We start from the raw sequence: 15235 nt of genomic DNA, 5'->3' as shown, positions 1-15235 counted from the left end.
TGAACAACTTTATACCAATAAGTTTGACCACCTAAGTGAAATGGGGAAACTCTTTGAAAAACAAACTACTCAAAAAGAAATAGATCTTTTTAAGAATTTGAATTTGTCATCAAAAGCCCTCCCACAAAGAAAACTTCAGGCTTATGTGGCTTCAAGAGTGAACTTGACCAAACATTTGAGGAAGAAATAATATCAATTCTATGCAAACACTTTAAAAAACTTGAAGACAGGGTAATATTTCCCAATTCATATTTTGAATCCAGCATACCCTAATACCAAAACACAAGCACATACATCAGTGAGAGGGAATAGAGTCCATAATTAGACCTACACATAAATGGCCAATTGATTTTTTACAAAGGTGCTAAGGCACTTCTGTGGGGGTAGGGATAATCTTTTCAACAAATAACTGGTGTTAGAAAAATTTAGTATCCATGCCTCCTAAAACAAAACTCCCCCCAAAATGAACTCAGTTTTTAACTCATGACATATTCTAAATTTAACTTGAAATACATCATAGACCTAAATGCAAAAGACTAAACCAAAAAATTTCCAAGAGAAAATCTGTTTCTCCTTTTTCTCTGGTACCTTTTGTTAGGCAAATATTTTTTAAATAAAACACAAAACCTAGAAACTATAAAAGATAAAAAATTGATAAATTAGACTTTATCAGAATGAATATTTTCTTCTCTTTGAAAGATAATTTTAAGAGAATTTAAGGCTAGCCACAGACTAGGGGAAAATATTTGTAAAACATATCCAACAAAGGACATATCCAGGATATATAAGAAGCTCTCATATCTCAATAATTAGAACTCAAAAAGCCCAACTGAAAAATGAAGAAAATATTTGAATGGTTTACCAAAGAGAGAAAAATATGCTTGTATAAGCAAATAAAAACATGAAAAGATGCTCAACATCATTAGTTATTAAAGACATACAAATTTTAAAAAGTAAATACCTACTAGAATGGCAAAAATTTAAAAATTGACCATACGAGGTATTGGCAATGATATGGAGAAAACAGAACTCTCATTCACCACTGATGAGAATGTAATATGGTACAGTGACTATGGAAAACTGACAGTTTCTTACAAAGTTAAACATAAACCTACTGTACGATCCAGCCATTTCATTCCTAGATGTTTACCCAAGAAAGCATTCAGTTCAGTTCAGTTGCTCAGTCGTGTCTGACTCTTTGTGACTCCATGAATCACAGCACACCAGGCCTCCCTGTCCATCACCAACTCCCGGAGTCCACTCAAACTCACGTCCATCTAGTTGGTGATGCCATCCAGCCATCTCATCTTCTGTCGTCCCCTTCTCCTCCTGCCCCCAATCCCTCCCAGCATCAGAATCTTTTCCAATGAGTCAACTCTTTGCATGAGGTGGCCAAAGTATTAGAGTTTCAGCTTTAGCATCACTCCTTCCAACGAACACCCAGGACTGAGCTCCTTTAGGACGGACTGGTTGGATCTCCTTGCAGTCCAAGGGACTCTCAAGAGTCTTCTCCAACACCACAGTTCAAAAGCATCAATTCTTCAGTGCTCAGCTTTCTTTACAGTCCAACTCTCACATCCATACATGACCACTGGAAAAACCATAGCCTTGACTAGACGGACCTTTGCTGGCAAAGTAATGTCTCTGCTTTTGAATATGCTATCTAGGTTGGTCATAACTTTCCTTCCAAGGAGTAAGCGTCTTTTCATTTCATGGCTGCAGTCACCATCTGCAGTGATTTTGGAGCCCCCAAAAATAAAGTCTGACACTGTTTCCACTGTTTCCCCATCTATTTCCCATGAAGTAATGGGACCAGATGCCATGATCTTAGTTTTCTGAACGTTGAGCTTAAAGCTCAAAGCCAACTTTTTCACTCTCCACTTTCACTTTCATCAAGAGGCTCTTTAGTTCCTCTTCACTTTCTGCCATAAGGGTGGTGTCATCTGCATATCTGAGGTTATTGGTATTTCTCCGGGCAATCTTGATTCCAGCTTGTGCTTCTTCCACTAACAGTGTGCAACTCTTCCAATTTCTCCACACTTGTTAGTTTTTGGGGTTTTTTGATAATGTCCATCCTAACAGATATAAAAGGTGGTACATCATTGTGGTTTTGATTTGTATCTCCCTGATGGCCAATGATATTGAGCATCTTGTCATACACTGGTTGCGCACTTGTATGTCCTCTTTGGAGAAATGTCTGTTCAAGTTCTTCACCCATTTTAACTATATAGAGTTTTAAAAGTCCTTTATACATTTTGGAGATTAATGCTTTATCAGATACATAGTTTGCAAATATTTTCTCCCATCCCATAAGTTTCTTTTCACCTTGTTGTTTGTTTCCTTTGCTGTACAGACATTTTTTAGTTTGATATAGTCCCACTTGTTTGTTTTTATTCCTTGTGCTTTTGATGTCATATCCATAAAATCATTACCAGGCCCACTCTTGTGAAGCTTTCCCCGATTGTTTTCTTCTAAGAGTTTTAGTTTCAGATCTTATTCTTGTCTTTAACCCATTTTGAATTTACTTTTGTGCTTATCAGTCTTTTGATAGGAGTAATCAAGTTACCACTTCACCTCAATAATGATCTCATCCATAGATTTTAAAACTGCTCAGTTTCCTGGTATTGTTTTTCTGTAGTGACTACATGGCTTTGGTTGAACAGTTTGCTCTTCTAATACCTGTTTATGAGGTATTTATCCTTGAGCAGAACATGTGATTTGAATGCTTCCTGGGTCACAGGAGGTGACTAGGAGCAGAGACACAAGCTGTCAGCTATGGTTTCATCATTAGATCTTCTGTTTCCCTATTCAACATGTACTTATTACTCTTCTTGACAGAGCTGCCTCCCAGATGGAATTTTGTTAGTAAGTGAAACATGGTAGATACTTCCTACTGTGAGGTAAATTTACATATTAATTTGAATCTTGGGGCATGAGAAGAGAAGTAGTTAACAGATGGAAATATTCTAAGAATTCATGAAGCTCACAATTTTGAGGGAGCATGTGAACAACGTGATAAACTAAAATTCAGGCTCTGGTCACCTTCTCTTAGGAAATCTTTGTAAGCTGTCAGCAAGGGAACTTTGTGGGTTTTTTTTCCCCCTGCCACACCACTTAGCATGTGGGATCTCAGTTCTCTGACCAGGGATGGAACCCACACCGCTGCACTGGAAGTGCAGAGTCTTAACCACTGCACTGCTCAGGAAGTCCCAGCAAGGGAACTTCTTGAATGTAATATCATGTAAAGTTTAATAATAATCTCTTATAAAAACTATTTTTAATTATCTTTTTAAAGCTCATATTTACTTCTGTGTTAGGTACTTTGTATATATTATCTCATTTAATTCATATGAAGCAACTTTATGAGGTAAATTATTGTTCCCATTTTGCAGATGAGGAAATTTAGACATCAAATTATGCATATGAGATCTTCCAGCAAGATATGGAACAAAAATTTAAACCCAGTCAGATAGGATTCTGGGAAGAGGGCAGAATAGGAAGCACCAGGAATCTGTCAGTTGGATTCCCATGTATATTATCATAGGTTCTCAATAAATGTTTCCTAAATTAATAAAATTTGAGAATAAATAACAGCCTGTATTGTGGTTTTGAATATTTTTTGGTTCAACTAAATTACTTCCTTAGCATCATCTAAATCTTAAAGAAATCTAGTCTTTTAAGAAATAGCTGGATCTAATTTTTCAAACAAAATCAGTTCTTCGGATTCTGAATTGCCTGGGAAAATCTGAAAGTCTCCTCACTGCTGGGACCAAGGAGGAAGAAACTTAAATTACAGATTCAATATTAAGACAAATCATTTTATTGATTAAGACTTATTAAATCTCAGAAATGTCTTTTCAATTGTACAACTTTCTGAACAGTTTAAATTTACAAGTGAGTCCCTGATAATAGCTTGATTTCTTTTTCCTTCCAGAACATATTTCTACACTAAAAATGAAAAGGTAACCTGATACACATATAAGATATCCTTAAAGGTATCTATCTATCTATCTATCTATCTTTAAGATTATAAAATTGTATATAATATATTATTATTATATATAATTTATTCATATAAAAGAATTGTTTTGTAAACTAGGGTTTTATTGTTCTTGGCGTTGAGGCGTAACAAGGGGTGCTATGGTCTGTATAAATCAGTGTGACTGAGAGGAGTGGTGATTGATTTTAGATGTTTCTGGGAAAGGTAAAGACCAGCTCATTTCCAAGCTTCCCAGGCAGAGCAGATTGACTCACATATTGCTAAAATCCCTCTCTGGCTCCACATGAATTAATTGATATGGTATTCTTGCTTGGAAACTACACTATTATCTGTTGACATGTTGAGACTACTCTGGGCCCTTAAAACCAAAGACTTTTATTTACAGGAGCCTCCAGATTAAGAACCTATCCCCCTCAGATGTTCTTTGATGCACAAGGATACTATCAAGCCTCTAAGTATCATACATTATACAACAGAATACTTTCCACATGACCTTTCCGGCTCCATTTTGCTGGGATTCTATGAACTATTACCTGCTCAGAAGAAACCAGACTCAGGACTTCTTGGCTAATAGTGCAATTCAACAGCAAAACTGTAATGAGCCTCTATTATGTGCAAGATGAATAAGGGACACTTTTGGTCATAAACCAGTGTCCTCCCCACTGCCAGATAAAAGATGATACAAATTCACACACAAAAAATTAACATCTTAAATCAATGTTTTATCATTTGTCTGAGTTAGCAGGACACTAGCAGGAATCCCAATGTGTAGGCTGACCTCCATAAGTTATATGCTTAAAATGCAAGGTATATAATTATATTTTCTCATTAACAAGCCTTGACAGTATTGAGCTTTTCCCGCATCTTTTCTTGTTTTTCATTAACCTATACCTGGCATACTGTGTCAGGTGTGCGTGCCAGAGATTGTGATGATAAGGCTGTGTGATATCCACAGCCCAGCATAGGCATTACTGTGCAACCCGTCAGCAATTGCAGCCGGTCATTTCCAGCCACTTGGATCAGCTGAGATGAGAACATCAATTTAAATGAAAGTGTATTTAGGGTGGTGACCCATTGTCATGAGACACAAATTTAAGGCCGGGAGTTTAAAATTCAATAATGAAAAGGTGGAGCACAGGAATAGGAAAGAGCGAGAGAAGCATTTTACAACTTATGAAGACAAAGAGCTCTCTACATCTATAAATTAACTTTTTTTCAAGTATAGTATACAGATAGGAAAGTGTACATATTGCAAGCATGCATCTCGGACCGACACATCTGTATATCTAGCACCTAATCAAGAAACCGAGCATTACTAACGCCTCAAAAATCCCTGTTGTATTTGCTTCTCGCTAGCAGCAGCAGCAGCAGTATTCACTCCTAAGAGTAGCTGCTTTCTGACTTCGTTATTTCCACAGTGTTATTGAGATAACAATTGACAAAGCGTTGTTTACCTTTAAGGTGAAAAATATGACGGCTTGATATTTTTACATACTGTGAAATAATTGCCACAATAAGTTTAATGGGTTTTTTTTTTGCTTTTTGCTGTTTTGGTGGTGAGAACATTTAAGATCGTCTGTCTTAGCAACTTTCAAGTGTACAATACAATATTGTTGACTATAGTTACTATGCTGAATATTAGAACCACAGAACTAATTCATTTTGTAACTGGAAAGTGTGAACCTTTTGACCAATATCTTCCTATTTCTGCCACCCTACAGCCTCTGGCAACCACCAATCTACCGGTTCTTTGAGTTCAACTTTCTTAGATTCCACATGTAAATTAGGTCATACAATATTTGCCTTTCTCTGCTTGAATTATTTCACTTAACATAATGTCCTCAAGATTCATCCATGTTATCACAAATGGCAAGATTTCCTTCTTAAGGCCAGGAGTTTAAAATTCAATAATGAAAAGGTGGAGCACAGGAAATAGGAAAGAGTGAGAGAAGCATTTTACAACTTATGAAGATAAAGAGCTCTCTACATCTATAAATTAACTTTTTCTTCAAGTATAGTACAGTTCTTCTGTGTATTCTTGCCACCCCTTCTTAATATCTTCTGCTTCTGTTAGGTTCATACAATTTCTGTCCTTTATCGAGCCCATCTTTGCATGAAATATTCCCTCCTCTGGCCTTAGGTCTTATCATATCCCTGATCATACTGAACTTTGTTTTCTTTATCTCTTGGCCTTTGAACATTCTGTTCTCTTTTCCCGGAATACCTGTTTCCAACCACCTATGCCTTAACCTGGAAAACACCCACTCCTCTGTCTCAGTTTGGAAGATTCCTCCTCTAGAAAACAACCACCTCCTTCTAAACTACTAATTAGTTTATTCTTCTGCATTGCCAGTTTACTCAAATGCGTCCCCAGGAGACTGCCAGACAGAGGCTGTCTTATTCTCTGTGAATTCTATCTCTGGTGCTTACTACAGAGTGGGCACAGGTTTCACTGAATATATTATCTTTTATAATCTAATAGATAATTTAATCCAGTAATAGACACTAACCATTTTAAGACCTAGTAAACTTTCATAAAAACAGGATATGATCTGGTTATTTTGTGACTTCTCCTCAGTTGTAGTGAATACAGAAATTGAATGTGCACATTTTCAAAAGGAAAATATGTTTCTTTTCAAACATCACTCTTGAACACAAAATTCTATAAGCCCTGCCGTTACAGTGGTATTTTATACTTGCTGGTTAGAGAACTGGAACTATTGTCAGTCTAGATTCAAAACATGTCTGCAGTACTCTCATGCCTCCATGTCCCGTGGTAAAAGAGGTATGTTGAAGGGCTGTCAGTTTTCCCACTGAGTCTCTGAACTTTTTTTTGGATGATGGGCTGGTATCACCAAATCCTCTGGCACAGGGCTGGTCTTCAGCTTTGGAGGGAATAACCCGAGTGGAAGGTGGATGTGAATTGGGCTTCCTTGATGATAAGAAGCACTCAGGCTATTTGTTAAAAATATAAATTCACAATGTAAATTTGTGCAATCACTATGGAAAACAGTATGAAGTTTCCTTAAAAAACTAAAAATAGAGCTACTATATGATCCACTCGTGGGCATATATTCAGAAGAAAATGAAAACACTATTTTGAAAAGATACATGTACCCCAATGTTCATGGCAACACTGTTTATGATAGCTAAGATATGGAAGCAACCCAAATGCTCATCAACAGATGACTGGATTAAAACATACACATTATTTATCTATCTATAACGGAATATTGGGAAAAGGCAATGGCACCCCACTCCAGTACTCTTGCCTGGAAAATCCCATGGATGGAGGAGCCTGGTGGGCTGCAGTCCATGGGGTCGCGACTGAGCGACTTCCCTTTCACTTTTCACTTTCATGCATTGGAGAAGGAAATGGCAACCCACTCCAGTGTTCTTGCCTGGAGAATCCCAGGGATGGCGGAGCCTGGTGGGCTGCAGTCTATGGGGTCGCACAGAGTCGGACACGACTGAAGTGACTTAGCAGACTTAGCAGCAACGGAATATTATGCTTAGTGAAATAAGTCAGAGAAAGACAAATACTATATGATATCATTCACATGTGAAATCTGAAAATAAAAACAAATGAATGCATATGCAAACCAGAAACAGATTCATGGACACAGGAAAAAAACATGTAATTATCAAAGGGGAAAGGGAAGAGGGGGAAGAGACAAATTAGGAGTATAGGATGAACAGAGACAAACAATTACATATAAAATAAACAACAAAGATATGTTGTTATAGCACAGGGAATTAGACCCATTATCTTATAGTAAACTATAGTGGAGTATAATCTGCAAAAATACTGAATCACTATGCTATCTATACATCTGAAACTAACATAACTATGCTTCAATTTAAAAAAATTAAATTCCCAGTTCCCATCCAGAGCCTCTTAATCAAAATCTCCAGGGGAGGGGATTGCCTTGGTTTTAGTCTGGTTTTAAGAGCCCCAGGTGATCAAGAGCAAAGTGTAGGAAATGCTGTTTGAGAAATTCTAAGTGTTTTAAAACAGGGGTATAATTTAGTGATATGTTGGGGCTGGCTTGAACTGTAGGCTGATTGACCATATCTCTTCCTGGATTTATGTTGGGTAACCAACTCTTCTTGGTAAATTGAAATTGGTCATCAGTTCAGTTCAGTTTAGTTGCTCAGTCATGTCCGACTCTTTGCGACCCCATGAATCACAGCACGCCAGGCCTCCCTGTCCATCACCGTCTCCCGGAGTTCACTCAAACTCATGTCCATTGAGTCGGTGATGCCATCCAGCCATCTCATCCTCTGTCGTCCCCTTCTCCTCCTGCCCCCAATCCCTCCCAGCATCAGAGTCTTTTCCAATGAGTCAACTCTTTGCATGAGGTGGCCAAAGTATTGGAGTTTCAGCTTTAGCATCATTCCTTCCAAAGAACACCCAGGGCTGATCTCCTTTAGAATGGACTGGTTGGATCTCCTTGCAGTCCAAGGGACTCTCAAGAGTCTTCTGCAACACCATAGTTCAAAAGCATCAATTCTTTGGCGCTCAGCTTTCTTCACAGTCCAATTCTCATATCCATACATGACCACAGGAAAAACCATAGCCTTGACTAGACAGATCTTTGTTGGCAAAGTAATGTCTCTGCTTTTCAATATGCTCTCTAGGTTGGTCATAATAGTAGATGTATTTATAATACAGAAATTGACAAATGCTACAAATCAGGGCATTTCCCCCTGGAAAGAGCCAGTTGCAAATATTTATGAGCATACCATGGACTACAGAAGTGAACAAAAATATGAAAATCCTTGTCCTCATGGAACTCATATTCTAACCGGGGAGACAGACAAAATAAGTAAGTGAATTATGTTACAAATATATTAGGAGATAAACACTAAAGAGACAAAGTTGCAGAAAGAGATAAGGAGTCCGGGTGGTGGTGGGCATTGCGATTTTGAATAAAGTGATCAAGAAGGTCCTCACTGAGAACATAATATTTTAGCATTAATTTGAAGGGTGGGAGGGAGTAAGCCACACATATAGCTAAGAAAAGAGTGGTCTAGACAGAAAGAAGTATCAGTGGAAAGGCCCTGAAACAGCAGTGCTGCAAGGAGCCACTAGGGCTAGAGCTAAGGAAGGAAGGAGTAGAATCCTAGGAGCTGAGATCCTAGAAGAATGGATGGAGAAGCAGGGGAGGGGAGAAGGCTAGACCAAGAAGGGTCTAGAAGGCCATGTCAAAACTTGAGAGAAATTAATAGAAGCAACTGCAATTTTTTACAGGGTTAAAATATGGTTTATCAAATGTTAACTTGTTAGATTCCCTGCTGAATTCAAAGGTGACTTCCAAATTGCTTTCATTCAGCTGCTTTAACCTCTAGACTTTCCTTGGTAGCTGCTAGTTAGAGATGGCTATTTAAATTAATTTAGACATAAATCATTAATTTAAAGCTATTAAGTTAAATAAAATTAAATTATTTAAAATAAAATAAACTAATAATTTACTTCCTTAGTTGCAGTGGCCAAATTTCAAGTGTGCCACAGGCACAAATGGCTAACAGTTATCATGTAGGACAACAGAGATGTAGAAGATGACCATCATTGCAGAAGTTTCTGTTGGATGGAGCTGCTCTAGGCAGTGACCAAGGTCAGGTTAACTATAGGCTGGGTCCTGGTTCTTAGCCTTTTCATGGATGGTGCATTTTTTAACACTAGAAATATAATTGACATACAATGTTATGTTAGTTTCAGTTGTACTACATAATGATTTGACATTTGTATATATTAGGAAATGATTACCATGTAATCTAGTAACTATCTGCCCCCATATAAAGTTATTATAATATTGGCCACATCCCTTATGTTGTATATTACATTTGTTATGTAACTGGAGGTTTGCACTTCTTAATCTCTCACCTGTTTTGCCCAGTATTCACCTGCTTCTGCTGGAAATCACCCATTTGTTCTCTGTATCTATAAATCTGTTTTCATTTTATTTTGTTTGTTTGCTATCCTCTAGATCCATCCATGTTGTTGTAAATAACAAAATTTCTTCTTTCTTATGACTGAGTAGTATTTCTGTGTGTGTGTGTATGTATGTACATACATACATACCACAATTTCTTTGTCCATTCATCTGTTGATAGACACTTAGGTTGCTTCTGTATTCTGGCTACTGTAAATAATATTGCAGTGAACATTAGAATGCATGTATCTCTTTCGAATTAGTGTTTCTGGGTAAATACTCAGAAATGAAATTTCTGAATCATATGGCGGTTCTATTTAAAATTTTTGAGGAACCTCCCAAAAGGAGGTTTTCCAGTTGTACCAATTTATAATCCTACCAACAGAAGGTTCTCTTTTGTCTACATTCTCACAAGCACTTGTTATTTCTTGTCTTTTTGATGATAGTCATTCTACCAGGTATGAGGTGATATCACATTGTGGTTTTGATTTGTGTTTCCCTAATGATTAGTGGTGTCAAGCATTTTTCCCATGTCTGTTGGCCATCTCTAAGTCTTCTCTGGAAAACATTTATTAATGTCCTCTGCCCATTTTTAATTTTTTAATTAATTATTAATTTTTTGGACCTTGATGCATGACTTGTGAAATCGTCATTCCCTAACAGGGATAGAACCCAGTCCCTTGGCAGTGAAAGTGCAGAGTCCTAACCATTGGATCATCAGGGAATTCTCTCTGCTCAGTTTGAGAGTTGTTTGTTGTTTTGATGTTGAATTGTATGAGTTTTTTGTGTATTTTGGATATTAACCACTCATCAGATATATTATTTGTAAATATCTTTTCCCATTCAGTAGGCTGCCTATCTGTTTTATTGATAATTTCCTTCATTGTGCAATAGCTTTTTTAGTTCGATGTAGTTCCACTTGTTTTCACTTTTGTTTCCCTTGACTGAGAAGACATATCCAAAAACATATTGCTAAGACTGATGTCAAAGAGCGTACTGCCTATGTTTTCTTCCTTTGTCATAGATTAATTTACCATATGTGTGTGGGTTTATTTCTCAACTCTTCTGTTTCACTGATCAATGTGTTTATTTTTGTGTCAGTGTCAGATTGTATTGATTACTGTAGCTTTGTACTATGGGCTTTCCTGATGACTCAGGGGTAAAGAATCTGCCTGCCAATGCTGGAGATGTGAGTTTGATTCCTGGGTCGAGAAGATCTCCCGGAGGAGGAAATGGCAACCCACTCCAGTATTCTTGCCTGAAAAATCCCACGGACAGAGGAGCCTGGTGGTCTACAGTCCAAAGTGTTGCAAAGAGTCAGACACGACAGCACGCACGAGCACCTGCAGCTTTGTACTGTAGTTTGAAATCAAGGTACATGATACCTCTTGCTTTGTTCTTCTTTCTCAAGATTGTTTTGACTGTTCACGGTCTTTTGTGTTACAAATTTTACAATTACTTGTTTTAGTTCTGCAAAAAATGCCAGTGGCATTTTGATAGGAATTGCATTGAATCTGTATATTGCCTTAGTTGGTTTAGTTATTTTACAAATATTAACTCTTCTAATCCATGAGCATAGTATATTTTTCCATTTGTTTGTACTGTCTTCAGTTTATTTCCTCAGTGTCTTATAGTTTCCCAAGTACATGTCTTTTATCTTCTTGGTTAGCTTTACTCCCAGGTATTTTATCCTTTTTGATGCAACTGTAGATGTGATTGTTTTCTTAATTTCTCCTTTTGATAGTTTGTTATTATTGTATAGAAAAGCAGCAGATTTTTGTATATTAATTTTTCATCCTTCTACTTTGTTGAATTCATTTATTGTTTCTAATAACTTCTGGCAGCATCTTTAGGATTTTCTATATATAGTGTCATGTCATCTTCAAACAATGACAGTTTTACTTCATCCTTTCCAGTTTGGATCCCTTTTTATTCTCTGATTGCTGTGGCTAGGACTTCCGATACTGTGTTAAATAAAGTTGGCAAGATTGGACATCCTTGTCTTGTTTCTGATCTAGAGAAGTTCTTTTAGCTTTTCACCACTGAGAATGATGTTGGCTGTGGGTTTGTCATATATGGCCTTCTTTATGTTGAAAAATGTTGCATCTATACCCACTTTGTTGAGAATTTTTTAATCATAAATGGATGTTGAATTTTGTCAAAAGCTTTTCCTGTATTTATTGAGATAATCATATGATTTTTATTCTTTTGTTTATTGATATCGTGTGTCACACACTGATTGACTTTCAAATTGTGAACCACTCTTAATTCCCTGGAATAGATCCCACTTGATTGTGGTGTGTGATCCTTTAATATGCTGTTGAATTTGGTTTGCTAATATTTTGTTGAGGATTTTTGCATCTGTGTTCATCAATGGAATTGGCCTATAATTCTTTTTTATGGTGTCTTTACCTAGTTATGGTATCATGGTGATGGCCTCATAGAGGCCATGAGTTCAGAAGTGTCCCTTTGCCTTCAGTTTTTTTGAATAGTTTGAGAAAGATAGGTGTTAACTCCTTTTTGAATATTTTGTAGAATTCATTTGCAAAACTATCTGGTGCTTGACTTTTGTTTGTTGGAAGTTTTTAAATTGCTGAGTCAATTTCATTACTGGTAATCCATCTCTTTTTATTTTCTATTTCCATCTGATTATGTCTTGGGAGATAGTACATTTTAAGGCATTTATCCAGTTCTTTTAGGCTGTCCATTTAATTGACTTGTAATTGTTAGTGGCAATCTCTTACAATCTGTTGTATTTCTGTGGTATAGGTTATAACTTCTCCTCTTTCATTTCTAATTTTATTGGTTTGGGCCGTTCTCTTTTTTCCTTGATGAGTCTGGCTAAAAGCTTATCAATTTTGTTTATCTCTTCAAAGAACTACCTCTTTGTTTCATTGATTTTTTTTTCTATTTTTCTAGCCTTTATTTATTTATGTGCTCTGATCTTTATTATGTCTTTGGGTTTTGTTGTTCTACTTTATCTACTTCCTTTAGATGTGACATTAGCATTTTTATTAAAAATTCTTTTTATTTCTTTAGATAGGCTTGTATTGCTATAAACTTCCCTTTTGGAACTGCTTTTGCTGCATCTCATAGTTTTGGGTTGTTGTGTTTCTGTTTTCATTTTTCTTCAGGTATTTTCTATTTACTCTTTGATTTCTTCAGTGACTTATGGATGGTGTACTTGCCCTAGCAGACATTTGGGCAAGGACAACTTGGCACAAGCATCCTGGAGCCATTTGATTTCTGCCCAGATTGTAAGTTTCTATTTCAGGACCTTATTTCTGAAAGCAGCTTTACATGAAACCTATAATCTTCTCCAGAGACATCCTCCTGTTCATTTATATATTCATAAGAAGTGAGTGGTCACTGGCTATTACCTGGCTTGTATAACCTGTTGTTGTGAAAAGCAAGGATGAGGTAAATGCAAATTACTGGTCAAAAATGGCCCAAATTACAGCCTAGAGACTTTAATTTATTCATTTATTTATTTTGTGGTTGTTTTCAATACTAAGGATTCACATTAAATAGTGATTAAATCTAAGATGTAAATTACTCAGAGTCAAGAAATGCCAAACAATCCCTTAAAAGAAAGGATGTTTTGTAGGGTTAACTCAGGAATTCTTCACCTCCTACTTCTTAGTGCTTCCTGAATGTCAGGGTGTGGAACCATCAAAACTTGGTGGTCTGACCAGGGACTTTTCTCTAGCTGGTTCTGTGTGATGAAGATAAAGGTGTCTCTAAACTTCATAAAAATGGCAGTTATCCTGTGAGCTTCTAAGCTAGCTTATTTGGAGCAAGGTGATTCATCAGCAGGTGGGAGTTCATTCTTTATATTCTGCTAGAGATGTGTCCCTTAGGGATAGGTGAGCATAGATCCGTGGGGCCACTGAGGCTTGGCTGGCCACTATGGTTCCTTGTGGGTGACCCTCTGAGTTGAGGCTAGGTCTTAAGGTCAGGATCAGCCTCAGACTTCTCCAGCTACCCTCATGTCATGTATTTTCTCTTTAACCTCAGCCCAACACAGTCCAGAATTCTAGACTGGCCTTTCCTCTCCTTCCAAACTTTCCCTCTGGGAAGAATCTGAAAGGTTTATTCATGTTAAAATATAAATTACTTTTCCTAGGAGTAATTTTATGGAAACTGAATCAATCCCTTGTTTGTTTAAGGCAAAGAAATAAAGCTTTGATTGTGGAATTTCAGACATCAGCTAAGAATCTATCTACTCCCTCAGAAATAACATCATGGTGACTAATAGAGAAACTATATGCATCCAATTTGATTGGAACTGTCTTGATTTATATCTATTACTCATATATTTATTAGCAGTGTTTCCTTTCACTCAAAATATCTGGGTGATAAATTAGTTAACTTATTTATAACCCTTTCTCTACCTAAAGCCTGGAGAATAGGTGCAAGGTAGAATCTTTTCAAAGTAATTTTCATGAGTTGGCTGCCCCTAATAATCTCTAAGCCTTTCCCCTCCATTTTCAAATTTCATTCTCAAGTAGGAAAGTACCAGGAAACAAATGACAGCATGTAGAGTATTAATATTTTTTTCAGCAAATGGTTAAATAATGTAATACGTCTTGATCCTTGAATAAAATCTTAAAGGGGCACATATTTTCATTGATTTAGTAATCCTGATTTCAAATATTTTCCTTTCTGTTTGTCTAGGAAATCATGCTTCCTCTAAGAACTCACTTTATTGCATGATTTCCTCATATTGGCATTTTGATTGGATTGATTCTACTTTCTATTTCTAGAACTGCAGTGAGTTTATTTACAGATTTTTGTATGGAGGGTTGACAGTTAGAATTTGTTATAATCTTGCATTTAGGCCCCATAACTTATCTGAGATAAAAGCCTGGAGTTTCTGACATTTACAAAATTCATTCCCAGCTAGACTAGCCTAGAGGCAAACTAGAACATCAGTCACTAGCATGAGCTATACCTGCATGCATATAAATGGCATTTTAAGGAGAAGAAAGCATAAAGCCACAAAGTCATAATGTTAATTTACAGCTGGACTGTAGCTATAAAAAGCACACCATGTAGACACTTACATTTTTAGCTGTTCTAGGTTCTCTGTTGGTTTTAATGAAAGTATGTGTGTATTTATTTGGATTTTTATATCAAGGAGGTAGTCTGACAGTTCTCTGTTCTTGTACAGCTGTTTATCTTAAAAATTCCATTATATATCTTACAAGTTACCTTTATAAAAAGTCAGGCCAAAAAAGGATTTATCTGGATACTTTGCTTAGCACTTTAGATTATAGAATTTTCAAATGCAAGCATG

Source organism: Bubalus kerabau, chromosome 10 (genome assembly GCF_029407905.1).
Source record: "Bubalus kerabau isolate K-KA32 ecotype Philippines breed swamp buffalo chromosome 10, PCC_UOA_SB_1v2, whole genome shotgun sequence".
Classification (NCBI taxonomy): domain Eukaryota; kingdom Metazoa; phylum Chordata; class Mammalia; order Artiodactyla; family Bovidae; genus Bubalus; species Bubalus kerabau.
Note: the sequence above shows the minus strand (reverse complement) of the source record.